This window comes from Camellia sinensis, chromosome 11, assembly GCF_055761805.1.
Source record: "Camellia sinensis isolate YWXY chromosome 11, ASM5576180v1, whole genome shotgun sequence".
Taxonomy (NCBI): Eukaryota; Viridiplantae; Streptophyta; class Magnoliopsida; order Ericales; family Theaceae; genus Camellia; species Camellia sinensis.
This window is the reverse complement of record NC_138971.1, coordinates 172,513,887-172,528,289: the sequence shown is the minus strand read 5'-3', so window position 1 is coordinate 172,528,289 and position 14,403 is coordinate 172,513,887. Positions and strand designations below refer to the sequence as shown.

Genomic DNA, 14,403 nt, shown 5'->3' with positions numbered 1-14,403 from the left:
AAAGTATTATTTAAATGCATGACTTTGCAATTCCTTATAATAAATTTTTCTTTGTATTTGTTAGCGATAAATTTCACTTCGTCTTTTTTAGCATTTAGTATTTAACATTTTATTTTTTATTGTTTATTTGTCATGACTTAAGCAGTACTGAGAGAGAGAGAGAGAGAGGACAAAATGTTGCGGGTTTCGTGTTGCATGAGGTCGGTGGAGGAGTGGTTTCCTTCACACAATCAATTGGCTGTTGACGTTGATGAAGAAGGCCGCAAGATCTTTGAGGCATTTTATGGGACATGTCTTTAATCCAATGGCTTTAAGTATGATGTTCAGTTTATGAATGTCACTGATGTTATTGGAGCTATTGACGATGATGATACTCGAACTCTTGCAGAATTCATTGTGGATCAACACAACAAGAACAAGAAAGAGGTATAGTTTTTTCTTTTAATTCTAGTTCTAGTATTTGCTCGGAACTTGACTATCACCTTTTGTTTGTATGGGAGTCATTGCTTATTATTATTGTTTGTTATCTACTGTTTGATTGGTCGGAGTTTGAGCTATTCATTGTTAGATGTTAGGTTTTCTATGTCCTTTAGTGTACTTTGCCTTTATTAGTGGTTTGTGATTTAGCGTTGTCTGGGAATTAGCATAATAGATACATATGAAATGATAGATTATCTTTTATTTATCCAAAAAAAAAAAAAAAATTAGAAAAAAAGAAATGATAGATAATCTTTGTCAGAAAAACCTCTATATTTCTGTCTTTCAATTTTGGGTGCAGGTTAGATACATTTTTGTGTCGCATGGTTGTCTTTCATTTCTTGCTTGAGAATTCTGATTTTCATAAGAATATCATTGGAACGATGAATTTGAGATGCTTTCCTTTTTGGATTCATTTACGTTAACTGAGAATTTCTTTGATTGAAGCTTATTTTTGTTGTGTAGAATGAACCTCCTCTTCGATTTGTGAGGGTGGTTAAGGGCATCAAGGTTAGACTCTCAAGCTTGTTCATGGTCTTCTACCTTATTACCTTACAAGCACTGGGTGAATCAACTGATCCAAGGAAGTTCTTTGCAAGGGTTTCGGTATCTCTGGTGCCTTATGATGGTCATAAGTTGGATGATTGGATGCCTGTTGATGATGATTTAACACAATTCAAGCATCGTGTTTATAAACTGGTAGCTAATTCCTTCGCTTCTGACTAGCTTCTGCATGTTAATCCAAATTCTCTTTGTATTCTGCCTCTGTGCCAGCTCTAGTTACTCGTGAACTTTTTAAATGGATTGTGTGCTAAATAATTTTGTTTTTCTGGTAATAGTAATACAGTTTTATTAACATATAGGATGTGTACAATTCATCCTTTCAGCAAATTATTGTTAAAAGCTCAAAGAGCTATGAATTCCAGAAAATAATGCAATGTATATTTCCCCTAAAGCGTGCAGCCAGTCATAGGGAATTTTTTTTATAATGAAATGTCTGCATGCTACCTAAATTGATTTGCTATACAATTATTGTGTCTCTGTCAAATTTAATTTTAAAGTATGTTCAGCAAATTTGGGCCGTTAAATTGGGCCCAACACCTATGTCATGAGATCAGTAGGTTGTCATTAGTTTTCTAAATTTCGGCTTATGATCTATCTTGTGAGCCTCTTTTCTTTCTGGTCAGTGTTCTTTTCATTATTTTGATTGACCTAAAAAGATTACAAAATTACTAAAACAATAATTTTCAAGGGACGTGTCTTAGTATCGGCACCCATTTTTGGATCCTTGACCTTGTTTTGAATATTAGGTGAGTCAAATATTGTACTCGCACCTTACATCCTTAGACGAATCCATGAAAAATAGATCATCGGCCTTTTTTTTTGTCTATTCTCAATTTGGAAATATATGTTCTTGTTTAGAGCTTGCAGAATGCCATTGTACTTAACTGAGGTTGATGCCTTTTGGTGATTATCATTTTGCTTTTCTTTTTGTAGAGGAAGAAGAAAAAACTGTTTTTGAGAGAAATGGCAGCTCATTTGGAGAAAGATAAACTGATGTTTCTGGGGAATATTGCTGTTAAATTGAAGAGCTTGGTGCAATCAAAGGAGGAACGAGAGAGGATTTGGAAAGTAATATCAGTTGAACTTGAGAGGGAGATGCAATTCAAGGAACAAGATTGGTTCACATTTGAAGAGGAAGATGCATTTAGGTATGTATCTGTACTTTTTTTATTGGAAAAATTATTAATAAGTCTTGTTTTGTTCTAAACAATACTATTTGAGTCCTATCAAATTTCAATATGGACAACTAAGTCCTATTTGTCATAACATGCTCCCAAAAGGTTTATTCCTCATCTCATTTTTACCTTTCTCATTAAATATGAACAACAATTTTAACTCAATTAAAATTAAAAAATTTAATTGTAAAAATAATTAATATTCTATTAGAAAAATCAAAAATAATAGTTGGATCGAAACAATTATAGTAAAATGCTTTTTTTTTTTTGATATTTCAAATTATCAATTTTTTTAGTGTAAACTATCTAAAAGGACTAAATTCTATTAAAATTCCAAAGAAATATATATTTTTCAATGTATGAAATAGTTGATGAATCTTATGCTTGTACTTTTGTTTATGAAAATTCATTTAATTTCAACAATGAAAAATAGCATTATTATAAAATTTTATATAAAATAAATTATTTATGCAATTTTTGGTTCATATTTTAATGAGAAAATAAAAATAAAATATAATATTATGAATAATGGAACTTTTTAAAAACAATTTATGAAACAAAAAAGAAAATAGGACTTATTATTAATATTGAAATTTGATATAACTCAATAACAAATTTTAAAACAAAATAGAATTATGATTTTTTAAATACAATATCATAATTTTTACCATTAAAAAATAAAATTTACTAAGATTAACAATATTTATAAAATTATTGTTCATATTAAATTAGGGGTAAAATTAGAATAAGATATATCATTATTGAGGAATGAACTTTTTGGAAACAATTTATGAGAAATAGGACTTAATTGTCCATATTAAAACTTTATAAGACTCAATAGTAATCTTAAGAACAAAATAGGGCTTATTACTTATTTTTTCTTTTTTATTTTCAAGTTTTTTGAAGTCATTTCTTTGGTTTGCTAACTATTAGTTCATGTGGATCAATTTAATGTTGGATCTTGAAGAAATTTATGTAACTTTTTGTTTTAAAAATTAGTGTAGAATCCACTTTCCCCCACGTGTTTTTCAACTAAAATGCAATGCAAACTCCATTAATGGTAGTTAGAAATTGACCTTTGTACCAGTCAACTATTTTCTCTCTCCTGTTTACACATTTTTTTTAACAATACCAAATTAATCAATTAAACTACATATTAACCCAAAGACCCTTGATTTTATAATATAATTCCTAACTTTGTAACATAAATTTTAGTTTAGTTGCATATTTAATTAGGGAGATTTATATGTAGGTAAATTTATTGTCGAATAGGTCCTATTATAATTAACGGTATTTTCATCATACACTATTAAAAAGTCACTAATTGTTAATTTTTAATGATAGTTTGAAAATTTTGTCACAAAAAAATGTCACTAATTATATGTTTTGGTAAGTTTTAGCAATAGTTTAAAAAAATCATTACAAAAAAGTGTCACTAATTCTTAACTTTTAGCAACAGTTTAAAAAATTCGTCACACAAAAACGTCACTAATTGTAAGTTTTAGTGACAAATTATAAAAATCGTGACAAAAAAATCACTTATTGTCAATTTTTAACGACATATGCAAAAAATATCACAAATTATTTTTAGCGACGATTTTACTAGGACTTGTTTTCAATAGGACTTTATGGGAATAAAATCTAACTATTAAGATCTATTGGTAATTTGTATATTCAAATTTGTATATAATACATACATCGGCGGGGGAGGAGGTATACATACACATGTCATTTCACCATATGTGCATTCTTCCCATTGCAAACTCTCCTGCATAGTGTCATTGCAGTAACAGTTCATGGTCACCAATTCTTGTATACGAAAAATTGATAAAACCCAATAAACACACTACTCTAGACGCAAACTAAAAATTATCAGATTAAGCCACAATGCTAATTGTGCTTCAATATTCCTTAGGGAAGCAATAAATTATCCCTATGGCAAATTCTTCTGTGAATTACAAATTTATTCAAAAACTAATAAAATAATATCTTTAAAATTGAACATAATGAGAAGACAATGGAATTAGAGATGCTGGGATGGAACTAAGCCAACAGTAAGATTATTACTAAGGCCTCTTTTGGAAATAAGCTTTTTTTGTAATTTTTTGCCTTTATGACTAAAACATGATGTAAAAAAAATTAGTATGTTTGAGATGATTCTTTGATTTTTACGAAAAGATGTGCAAAAAGTAGAGAGAAAATGAAATTTTTGACTTTTTGATATAAGTTGTTGGCTTTTTGATTTTTTAGTGACTTTTTTTTATTTTTTATTTTTTGACTGAAAAAGCCACTTGCCAAGCGAGGCCTTAGATATATGATAAATCCAAGTAGCATGTAACACTACTAAAGAAAGGGTCTTTTGAGTCGGTTTTTTGAGTCGGCAAATTTTACCGTCGCAAAAGGTAGCCTTTTTGAGACGGCACAGAGTTACCGACTCAAATACCAAACCTTTAGTGTCGGCACCGTTGGCCGACACAAAAAATTAATATTTGATAGTATTATTTGAGTCGGTTGAATTTACCGACGCAAAAAGATAGACCTTTTGAGTCGGCATAGACCTTTTGCGTCGGTAAATTTGTGCCGACGCAAAAAATTAGACCTTTTGAGTCGGCATAGACCTTTTGCGTCGGCAAATTTGTGCCGACGCAAAAAATTAGACCTTTTTGTGTCGGCAACTGATGCCGTAGCAAAAAAAAAAAATTTATAACCAAGATATATATTTATTTACTTGATTATATTTAATAAATATATTTATTTATACATATACTTTTATATTAATATTGAGTGTATATACTATAAATAATATATATCTCATTTAATATCTGAAAGAGGCGTGGTGGTGAAGTGGGTGTAGTGCGTTGACCTTGGGTCAACTTGTCCAAATGGGTGTGTGTTCGAACCTTGGGAGCCTCATAGTGAGAAAATTATGAGTTAAATTTTTTAAAACATTTAACCACTTTTTGAGTCGGCAATCTACCGTCTCAAAAAATTAAAACTTTTTGCGTCGGCAGATTGCCGACTCAAAAACTTTTTGCGACCCCACCATTTTCGTCCCTTGAGTTGCCGTCGAAACGCCGTCGCAAAAAGTTTTTGCGTCCGCAAATCCGCTATTTGCGACGGCAAGCTGCCGACTCAAAAGCCCTGCATTTTAGTAGTGTAAGTTAAAGAGTGAGAGAGAGAGAGACCTGGAGAGAGCAGATAATTCTTTGGTTGAAAATACAAGCAATTAAACTGTGCTTTTTTTTATCAGAGCATTTGCTTTTTCAAACAAAAATAGAACTTTGTTATCTCCTTTGACTGATTTATGTTCGTAGGGTCTCGGTCCTCTCGTTTTGGAGTGAAGAGATTTAGTCATTTGCAGAAATCAAAATTTTAACATTGCTATCACGGATGGTGGGAGGTGGCTAGAGGGTGGTGGTGGTGGGAGGGATAGGTGGGTTAGGGTTGGTTTGGAGTTTGAAGGTAGAAGATGAAGAAAAAGGTAAATATTTTTTAAACATTGACATTTGACTTCTACCAAAAAAAATATTCTTTCCCACTTTGTAAATAAGCATGTGTAGTAACCTCAAGCGGTTGGTCTGGTGGCAAGTCTTTGGGTCTTGAGGGTGTGCTCCTCCCAAGGTTCAGGGATTGAAACTTCTTAGACGCTAATAATTCCTTAAAGCCATCAGACTGAGGAAAAATTATTGAATTAACCGTGGTGCACTTGCGGAAATCTCCTTGCCAAGGGCCTGTGCACCCTTTGAGATTAGTCGGGTTTTGATCTGGACAACCCGATGCCAATTAAAAAAAAAAAGAAAAAAAGCGTGTCTAGCACAATATTCATCTATTTAGACAGTAAATATTCATCTATTTAGACAGTAAATGTAAGAGTAGTACTTTAGTCAAAAAACCACATGCATGGTATATGTTGCCTTTTTTTTAAAAAGATGGGATAAAGTGCTACTAGGCCACACCACGGGAATAAAGTGAATTTTGCCTGAAAATTAATTAGTGTGTGTTTGGTAACGTTTACGTTTTCAGTTTATATTTACAAAAATTTTATAAACCGGTTTTTGTTTATTTTTTGTTTATTTTTAGAAAAACATAAACTACAAACGCGTTTGGTAATTGACAAAATGTTTTAAAAAAATTTAAAATATAAAAAAGAGTGAGAAATGGCAAATGGTGGCAAGTGGCGGCGGAAGACGGTGGTGGAAAGTGGTGACGGTGGATGGTGGGTAGCTGGTGGCGGTGGGTGGGTGGGTGGATGGGTGGGTGACGGTGGCGGGTGGTAGCGAGTGGGTGGTGGTGGTGGTGGTGGCGGCGGGAGGTTGGTGGTGGTGGCAGGTGGGTGGCGGATGGCGGGGGGTGGTAGCAGGTGGGTGGCGGTGGTAGGTGAGTGGGTGGGTGACGGTGGCGGGTGGTGGGTGGTAGCGAGTGGGTGGTGGTGGTGGTGGTGGTGACGGGTGGTTGGTGGTGGCAAGTGGGTGGCGGGTAGGTGACGGGTGGGTGGTGGTGGCGGGTAGGTGGTGGTCGTAGGTGGATGGGTGACGGTGGCGGGTAGGTGGGTGGTAGCGAGTGGGTGGTGGTGGCGGTGGTGGGTGGTGGTGGTGGCAGATGGGTGGCGGATGGCGGGTGGGTGGTGGTGGTGGTGGTGGTGGTGGTGGGTGGGTGGGTGACGGTGGCGGGTGGTGGGTGGTAGCGAGTGGGTGGTGGTGGTGGTGGTGGGTAGTGGTGGCAGGTGGGTGGCGGATGGCGGGTGGGTGGCGGGTGGGTGGGTAACGGTGGCAAGTGGTAGCAGGTGGGTGGTTGTGGCGGTGGTGGTGGCAGGTGGTGGTGGCAAGTGGGTGCCGGATGGCGGGTGGTGGTAGTGGGTGGGTGGGTGATGGTGGCGGGTGGTAGCCAGTGGGTGGTGGGTGGCAGGTGGGTGGCGGGTGGGTGGTGGGTGATGGTGGTGGTGGTGGTGGTGGTGGCGACGGCGGCAAGGGATGGGTGGTGGTGGCGAGTGGGTGGTAGCGGGTGGTGGCTAGTGGTGGCAGGTGGGTGGTGAGTGGTGGTGGCAGGTGGTTGTGGTAGGGGGTGGGTGGTGGTGCCGGAAGACGGTGGTGGAAAATGATGACGGGTGGTGGCTAGTTTTGAGTGATAAAAAAAAAAAAAAAAACTCAAAACTCAAAACGGAAACACATTTTTTGTGTTTTCATTTTTTGGCCAAATTTATAAACTGAGACCACTGATTTATAAATCAAAAATTTTACCAAACAAGTTTTTATTTGAGTTTTTTTAATTTTTGTAAACATAAACAGAAAACTGAAAACGTAAGTGTTACCAAACAGCACCTTAGCTTTAGATCTTGTTGAGTTTTTCTTGTTCCATATTTCTTTTTATGTTGCCAAAAGTTCAAACGAACGTGTTGGCCTCTTTCTTAAAAAGTATTACAATATGCACATTATACTACTAGTCTAGTTTGGCCACTATTACTATATTCCATATTTTCTCTTTTTCTATAACACTATGGAGAGTATATGTGTTTATGTATCTACATGTGTATATATTAATTCCAATGAGTTCTAGCTCAAATGGAACTTCCTCCCTCCTAAAGATGTGATCGAGGATAAGGTTGCAGACTAGCTCACACTCCACCAAGTGTTAACATACCAATCAATATATATGTACACTATATTTAAGGGGAAATTATCCATAGGTCCCATGGGAAACATGTGATCTCCATTTAATCTCATAACTTTTTCACTACACCCAAAAGTCCTTTCCCCTTTCTCTCTGCTTTTTGCTTCCCTTCCTCTCTCGTTTTTTTTTCTACATTTTTCTGTCACCGTGTTTGTCATGGAAGAGGACCATCGGTGATCATATCTTTTTCCATTGATCGGGGTTCATTGATAACCACCAAGCATTGAAATCAACTCCGACGAAGAAGATGATATATTTTCCGACGAAGAAGATGATATATTTTCCGACGAAGAAGATGAATGGATCTACTTAGATCTGATATAGATCTACTCAGATCTACATCAGATCTAAGTAGATCTACACAGATTTGGTTAGACATCCGTCTTTTCCCTTCGATCTCTTTTTTTTTTTCTCTCTCTGCTATACACTTCTGTTTTTCTGTTCTAATGGAGAAAATTTTCGAATTCTGAACAAGCAGTTTTCGAGTTTTAGTTACAGGCGGTGAAAACTGTAAAATTTTGCAGTTTCAAATTTTTTTTTTGTGCTGGAATGAATCATGGTTTAAAACTGTAAAATTTTGCAGTTTTATAACATTCTTTAGAACTGTAAAATTTTACAGTTTCATAACATGTTTTTTATTTTTTTTTTCCGGCAATGTTCTAGACATTCCGGTGAGTCTCCGGCGACCGTTAAACGGAAGTCCGACGGTAGTAAGATGTGAACAGTGTCTATAAATTAAAAAAAAAAAAAAGGATTTTTTGGTAACAATTAAAAATGTGTTGGACTAATTGGTGCAAGTATTTTGTTTTGGGATTAATTGGGTTTTGAACTTGTTATATGGGACTTATCAGTAAGTTCCCCTACAATATTATAACGTAAATAGGTCAGTTTGGTGTGGGCACTTTTTGTTTTGAAGTTGTGTGATGCTTTTTTTGTTTTCAAAATTGTTCAACAAAAGCCGCTCTTTGATTGTCTGAAAATTTTTCATTTGCCCTAACTATAAGGGTAAAATTGTAAAATTCACCTTTCAAAATTTACAATTTTTGAAGGGAGCTTTTTTGATAAATTTACTTTCTAAGAGTTTTATTTCATCCAACCCATATTTTTTTTTACTATTCCATTAGGTCCTATTTGAGATAAGAAGACCAAAATACCATTTTAATCTACTTATGTTCCATTTAGTTCACATTATTTTCTTATGTTTCAATAAGTCCTATGGGTGACATAATTACCAAAATACCCCTAATGTGAATGTTCACACCGTCAATGTGTAGGGCCCAGCCTATGTCGATCCTCGTGGGTGCCCAGAAAAATTCAAGTCAGGCCGGGGCGGGCCCGGCCCATTGACAATGTGAATATTCACATTGACATATTAACATTCACATTAATAGGAGTGTAAAATTAGCCCTCGTCCCGTGGCGGCGCCCATAGGCGGCCCAGGGCGGGCCTGGTCCAGCCCATTGACAATGTGAATATTCACATTGACATGTTAACATTCACATTGATAAGCATGCAAGCCAGTATCGCCACTACGATTGAGAGAACTTCCTCTTTCCGGAAAGAGGGGGAAACTCCCCCAGCCAAGACAGGCAAGACTCGATCCCTCCTAGGCCGGTGTCAAACCCTCCACCTAAGTTGATCAAAAAGCACACTGTGAGTACCACATGGGCACGCCGGGACACTGGACTGATAGATGCTACAACCTAAGGCACAAGATTCAAGACTTGATTGACCAGCACTTATTGGAATTCCAGGAAGGAGGAAGCAACCCCGTCATTACAAAGAATCCATCCCCTACACGTGGAATCAACGAGACCGGACCATCCTGGCCCGCGGCCCATGGGCAGCCAAAAGCCCGCTTACTGCCCGGGGCAGGGCAGGCCCGGCCCGGCCCGACCCGGCCTGTTGACAATGTGAATATTCATATTTACATGTTAACATTCATATTGATAGGAGTGTAAAATTAGCTCGCGCCTTGTGGCTGCTTGAAACCTGCTAACAGCCCGTGGGCGGCCCGGGGCGGGCCTGGCCCGGCCTGTTGACAATGTGAATATTCACATTGACATATTAACATTCACATTAATAAGAGTATAAAATTGGCCAGCGCCCTAGGGCGGACCCGGCCGGCCCGTTGACAATGTGAATATTTATATTGACATGTTAACATTCACATTGATAGGAGTGTAAAATTGGCCCATGCCTCGTGGCTGCCCGAAACCTGCCCACGGCCTGTAGGCGGCTCGGGGGGAGCCTGGCCGTTTTTTTTAATTTTTTTTATTTTTTTCTTCCAAAATTTTATTATTTTCCACAAAAAAAGACACTAGGCCTCGGCGCGGGCCGGGCCTCGGATCGAGCCTTGAATGAACCTTAACCGGACCGATGGACCGGGCCAGGCTTCAAAGTGATGGCCTAGGCCCTAGCGTAGGGTCTCGGACTAGGCTCGAGCCTGGGCCCAAACGAGCCTTTCCCGGGCCTGGTCGGGTTGCCCACGGGCCAAAAAATTAGGCCTGGCCCTAGCCCTGGCACAAGGGTATTCAAGCTTTGGACGAGCCGATGGATCGAGCCTCGGGTCGAGCTGGTGGGCCTGGGCCTAGCCTCAAGCTTAGGTCGGGCTTGGGCGGGCCTGGCCATTTTTTTTTAATTCTTTTTAATTTTTTCTACCAAAATTTTATTATTTTCCACAAAAAAATACATTGCGCCTCGGGTGGGCTGGGCCTCAGACCGAGCCTTGAATGGGCCTTAAGCGGACCGATGGTCCGGGCTTCAAAGTGATGACCTAGGCCCTAACCTAGGGTCTCGGACATGCTCGAGCCCAGACTGAAACGAGCCTGTCCCAGGCTATGGGCGGGCTTCGGGCAGCCCATGGGCCGCGGGCCAATTCTACATTCATATCAATGTGCATTTTAACATGTCAATGGGTCAGACCGAGCCTACCCCAGGCCGCGGGCAAACTTCGGGCAATGGGCAAATTTTACACTTCTATCAATGTTAATGTTAACATGTCAATGTGAATATTCACATTGTCATGGGTCGGGCCATGCCCGCCTCGGGCTGCGGTCGGGCTTCGGGTCGTCCACGGGCTGCGGGTCAATTTTACACTCTTATCAATGTGAATGTTAACATGTCAATGTAAATATTTACATTGACAATGGGCGGGTCGGGCCCGCCCTGGGCAGCTGGCCAATTTTATACTCTTATCAATGTGAATGTTAACATGTCAATGTGAATATTCACATTGTCAACAGGCCGGGTCGGGCCCGCGCTCGAGCCGCCTATGGGCAGTGGGCAGGTTTCGGGCAGCCACGAGGCGTGGGCTAATTTTACACTCCTATCAATGTGAATGTTAACATGTCAATGTGAATATTCACATTGTCAACATGCCGGGGTGGGCCCGTCCCGGGCGGCGGGCAGGCTTTTGGCCGCCCATGGGCCGCGGGCTAATTTTATACTATTATCAATGTGAATGTTAACATATCAATGTGAATATTCACATTGTCAACGGGCCGGACCGGGCCTGCCCCGGGCTGCCCATTGGCCGCCAGCGGGTTTCGCGCCGCCACGGGACGCGGGCCAATTTTATACTCCTATTAATATGAATGTTAACATGTCAATGTGAATATTCACATTGTCAACGAACCGAGCCCCCCTGGCTCGCGGGAGGGTTTCGGGCCGCCCACGGATCAATTTTACATTCATACCAATATGAATTTTAAAATATGAATGTTCACATTATAAAATTACTAACCGTTCAAAAAATATTTATAAGGGTATCAAAATTAAATATAAGGGCATAAGTGTCCAAAAAAATAGTGTAAATCAAGAAAAATGACTTTATGGAATAAAACTATATATACATGGGACTAAATGGGTTAAAAAATTCTTTCATGGACTTCTTGGGTTAAAACACTTCTAAATGAGATTTATCAATAAAAATCCCATTTTTGAACCTACAGTTGTATTATGCTCATGCGCACACACTATTGTATGGCACCACTTCTAATATAAGTAGACTTAATTTGCAATTTGGTGTTTTGCGATTTTACTAGTATGTTTAAAAATTTGCAACTAGTTTAAAACTTCATACAAGAAGTATTTTTGTTGGATTTAAGTCCTCCATAATTCAAAAATGTTGGTAACTTAGATTTGTTTTTCCCCTTAAGTGGGGGTGTTGAAAGCAAGCAAGAAAATATATGCATTGATTGCTGCTTGAAGACTGTCTCTCATTCATTAACCATTCATGCCCTAAGTTTAGTTTTTGTTATCTGTGCAAATGCTTCTGCTGGTGCAATGCGAATACAAAGTAAAGCAGAAGAGAAACTGAACTGAACAAAAAGATGATGCAGTTTCTATATGGAAAAGAATATACATATATTTATCCCCCTTGCCTCGTGTACTTTTGTTGGCATATAAGATTAATTTAATTTTTTGTATGGTATACTTAATTGATTTTATTTTTTCAATGTCGTATTTGTTCTCTGGAAATTTTCTATTTGAAAGAACCGAATTGGGATCTGCCCCATGCATGTCTTGTTTTGTCCAGGACCCCCTTTATTGAAGAAATTGCCTATCTGCATTGGCCTCTGATAATTGAATGAACATGTTTATCAATGTGTAAAGGACCGCATATCTGAATTTTTGTTATCAAAGGTTCAGTTATTTTTCAGTACACCTTGAGTTTACAAATGAAAGAAATGCATCTTACCTTCATAGATCCTTTTATTTATTTATATTATTTTTGGTGGTAAAACATCTAGTCCATGTTTTGACCATCGATGAATTGTTTTATGTTGGTGCTTGATTCTAGGTCACTCCACAAACAAGATCAGGTATGCGAGTCAAGTGTGAATCAAGCAGAGCTGCATGGGGCCACATCAACAGAATCACCCCCCCCCCCGCCATCATGGTGGATTACTATGTGTAACCAAAAGCCTTGGCAGAACATTCAACTCCCATAACAGTGTGAGTTCCAATACTACTGGCCGTTACTTCTAGAAAGTTCGTTTAATTAGGACATGCATTTTATATTATAATTTGATTTCTATATCATTGTTTGGTCCCCCTTTTCTCTATGTGTAACCAAAAGCCTTGGCAGAACATTCAACTCCCATAACAGTGTGAGTTCCAATACTACTGGCCGTTACTTCTAGAAAGTTCGTTTAATTAGGACATGCATTTTATATTATAATTTGATTTCTATATCATTGTTTGGTCCCCCTTTTCTCTATGAAGTTGCCTATTGATTGTGTTTACTTCTTTCAGTTATTGGCAGTTTGATCTTATAAAACTTAAGATGAAACGGACTTGCAGACGTGTATTGTTCTGATCTATGTTATATGGACTCGGGTACGAATTGGGTGTGGATGTGTATCCAAGCGTCAGACCTTTATACATTTAAATTTTAGGATCTTGAGATACGTATCCACACTTGGATATGGGTACGGGAACACATCATATACACATATATATTACACATTATATAATAATCACGGATGAAATGTTGTAAATTATATAGAAATATACTTGACATAGAATAGGATTCAGGAAAAAATATAGGATTTCTATATTTAATTAATGTGAGAGGTTAGAAATATTACTTTACTAACAAATGTAAGTCTCGTCTTCTCATATATTATAACACATTAAAGGATCCAAGTATATAAGTTGGGTACGAGTGCTTGACACATATCCCATACCCTTACCTATGTCACATCCGGTGCACACGGGTATTGTGGGGGAAATAGAAGAGTCCTTGTAACACATGTTCTGATAGGATGGAGAGGTGAGCGTTCTAGTTCCATAGCTTTCCATTTTAGAACGGTAGATGTGCCATGGTGTAGCTCAACTTTTTCACGCCCCCCTTTTGGAGAGCATCGAATTGGTCCTACAGTTTGGACTCCTGTCACGGTTCTGAATTTAATCTCACAAAGTGCAATGTGAGACTGATAAACACCAAAGAGTCCAATCTGACAAATTATTTTGGAAAATTGATTTTAAATCAACTAATGCCAAAACTGGACTGCTTTGCCAGTTTATAGAGTCGCCACCTAAATATTTTATTTTCGAGAAATTTAGGAAACCCTGACTCGTGCCAAAGGTCACGTGTCCGTCATGACCAAAGTTGTCTCGGCTCGGGAACTTGGGTATGAGAGGGGAAGGTCCTAAAATGAGCACCCTTGCTCGCCCGATCAAAGATCAGCCTCTACTAATCATGATATGTGATTTTATAAACCTGATGTGTCTTGTTCTGATTATTTAGCTAACTTTATTATGTGATGCGCACAACATACAAGTATAGACTAAATCACTTAAGTTGGAACAACTCAACTCATGTTTATTTTCGAAAATGATTTGAATTTGCCACTCGCAAGTGGGCTTGAAAACGCGGATTTGCCACCTCACAAGGTGGACTTTAAAACATGATTTGCCACTTCGCAAAGTGGGTTTTAAAACTCACATTTGTTGATTTATTCCAATTCAAGCAACAAAGCCTTCATCCACACGCATTCATGCAGTTTGGCAT

The 14,403-nt window shown here is 38.2% G+C and overlaps 1 long non-coding RNA gene across 1 annotated transcript; it reads left to right on the top strand.

The window, feature by feature from the left end:
- Positions 1 to 1,773: 1,773 nt before the first annotated feature.
- LOC114301475 (uncharacterized) lies at positions 1,774 to 12,929 on the top strand. The gene is made up of 2 exons (XR_014344988.1): positions 1,774 to 2,189; positions 12,688 to 12,929. It is a non-coding gene; the product is annotated as an uncharacterized LOC114301475 (long non-coding RNA).
- The last annotated feature ends 1,474 nt before the right edge of the window (positions 12,930 to 14,403 follow it).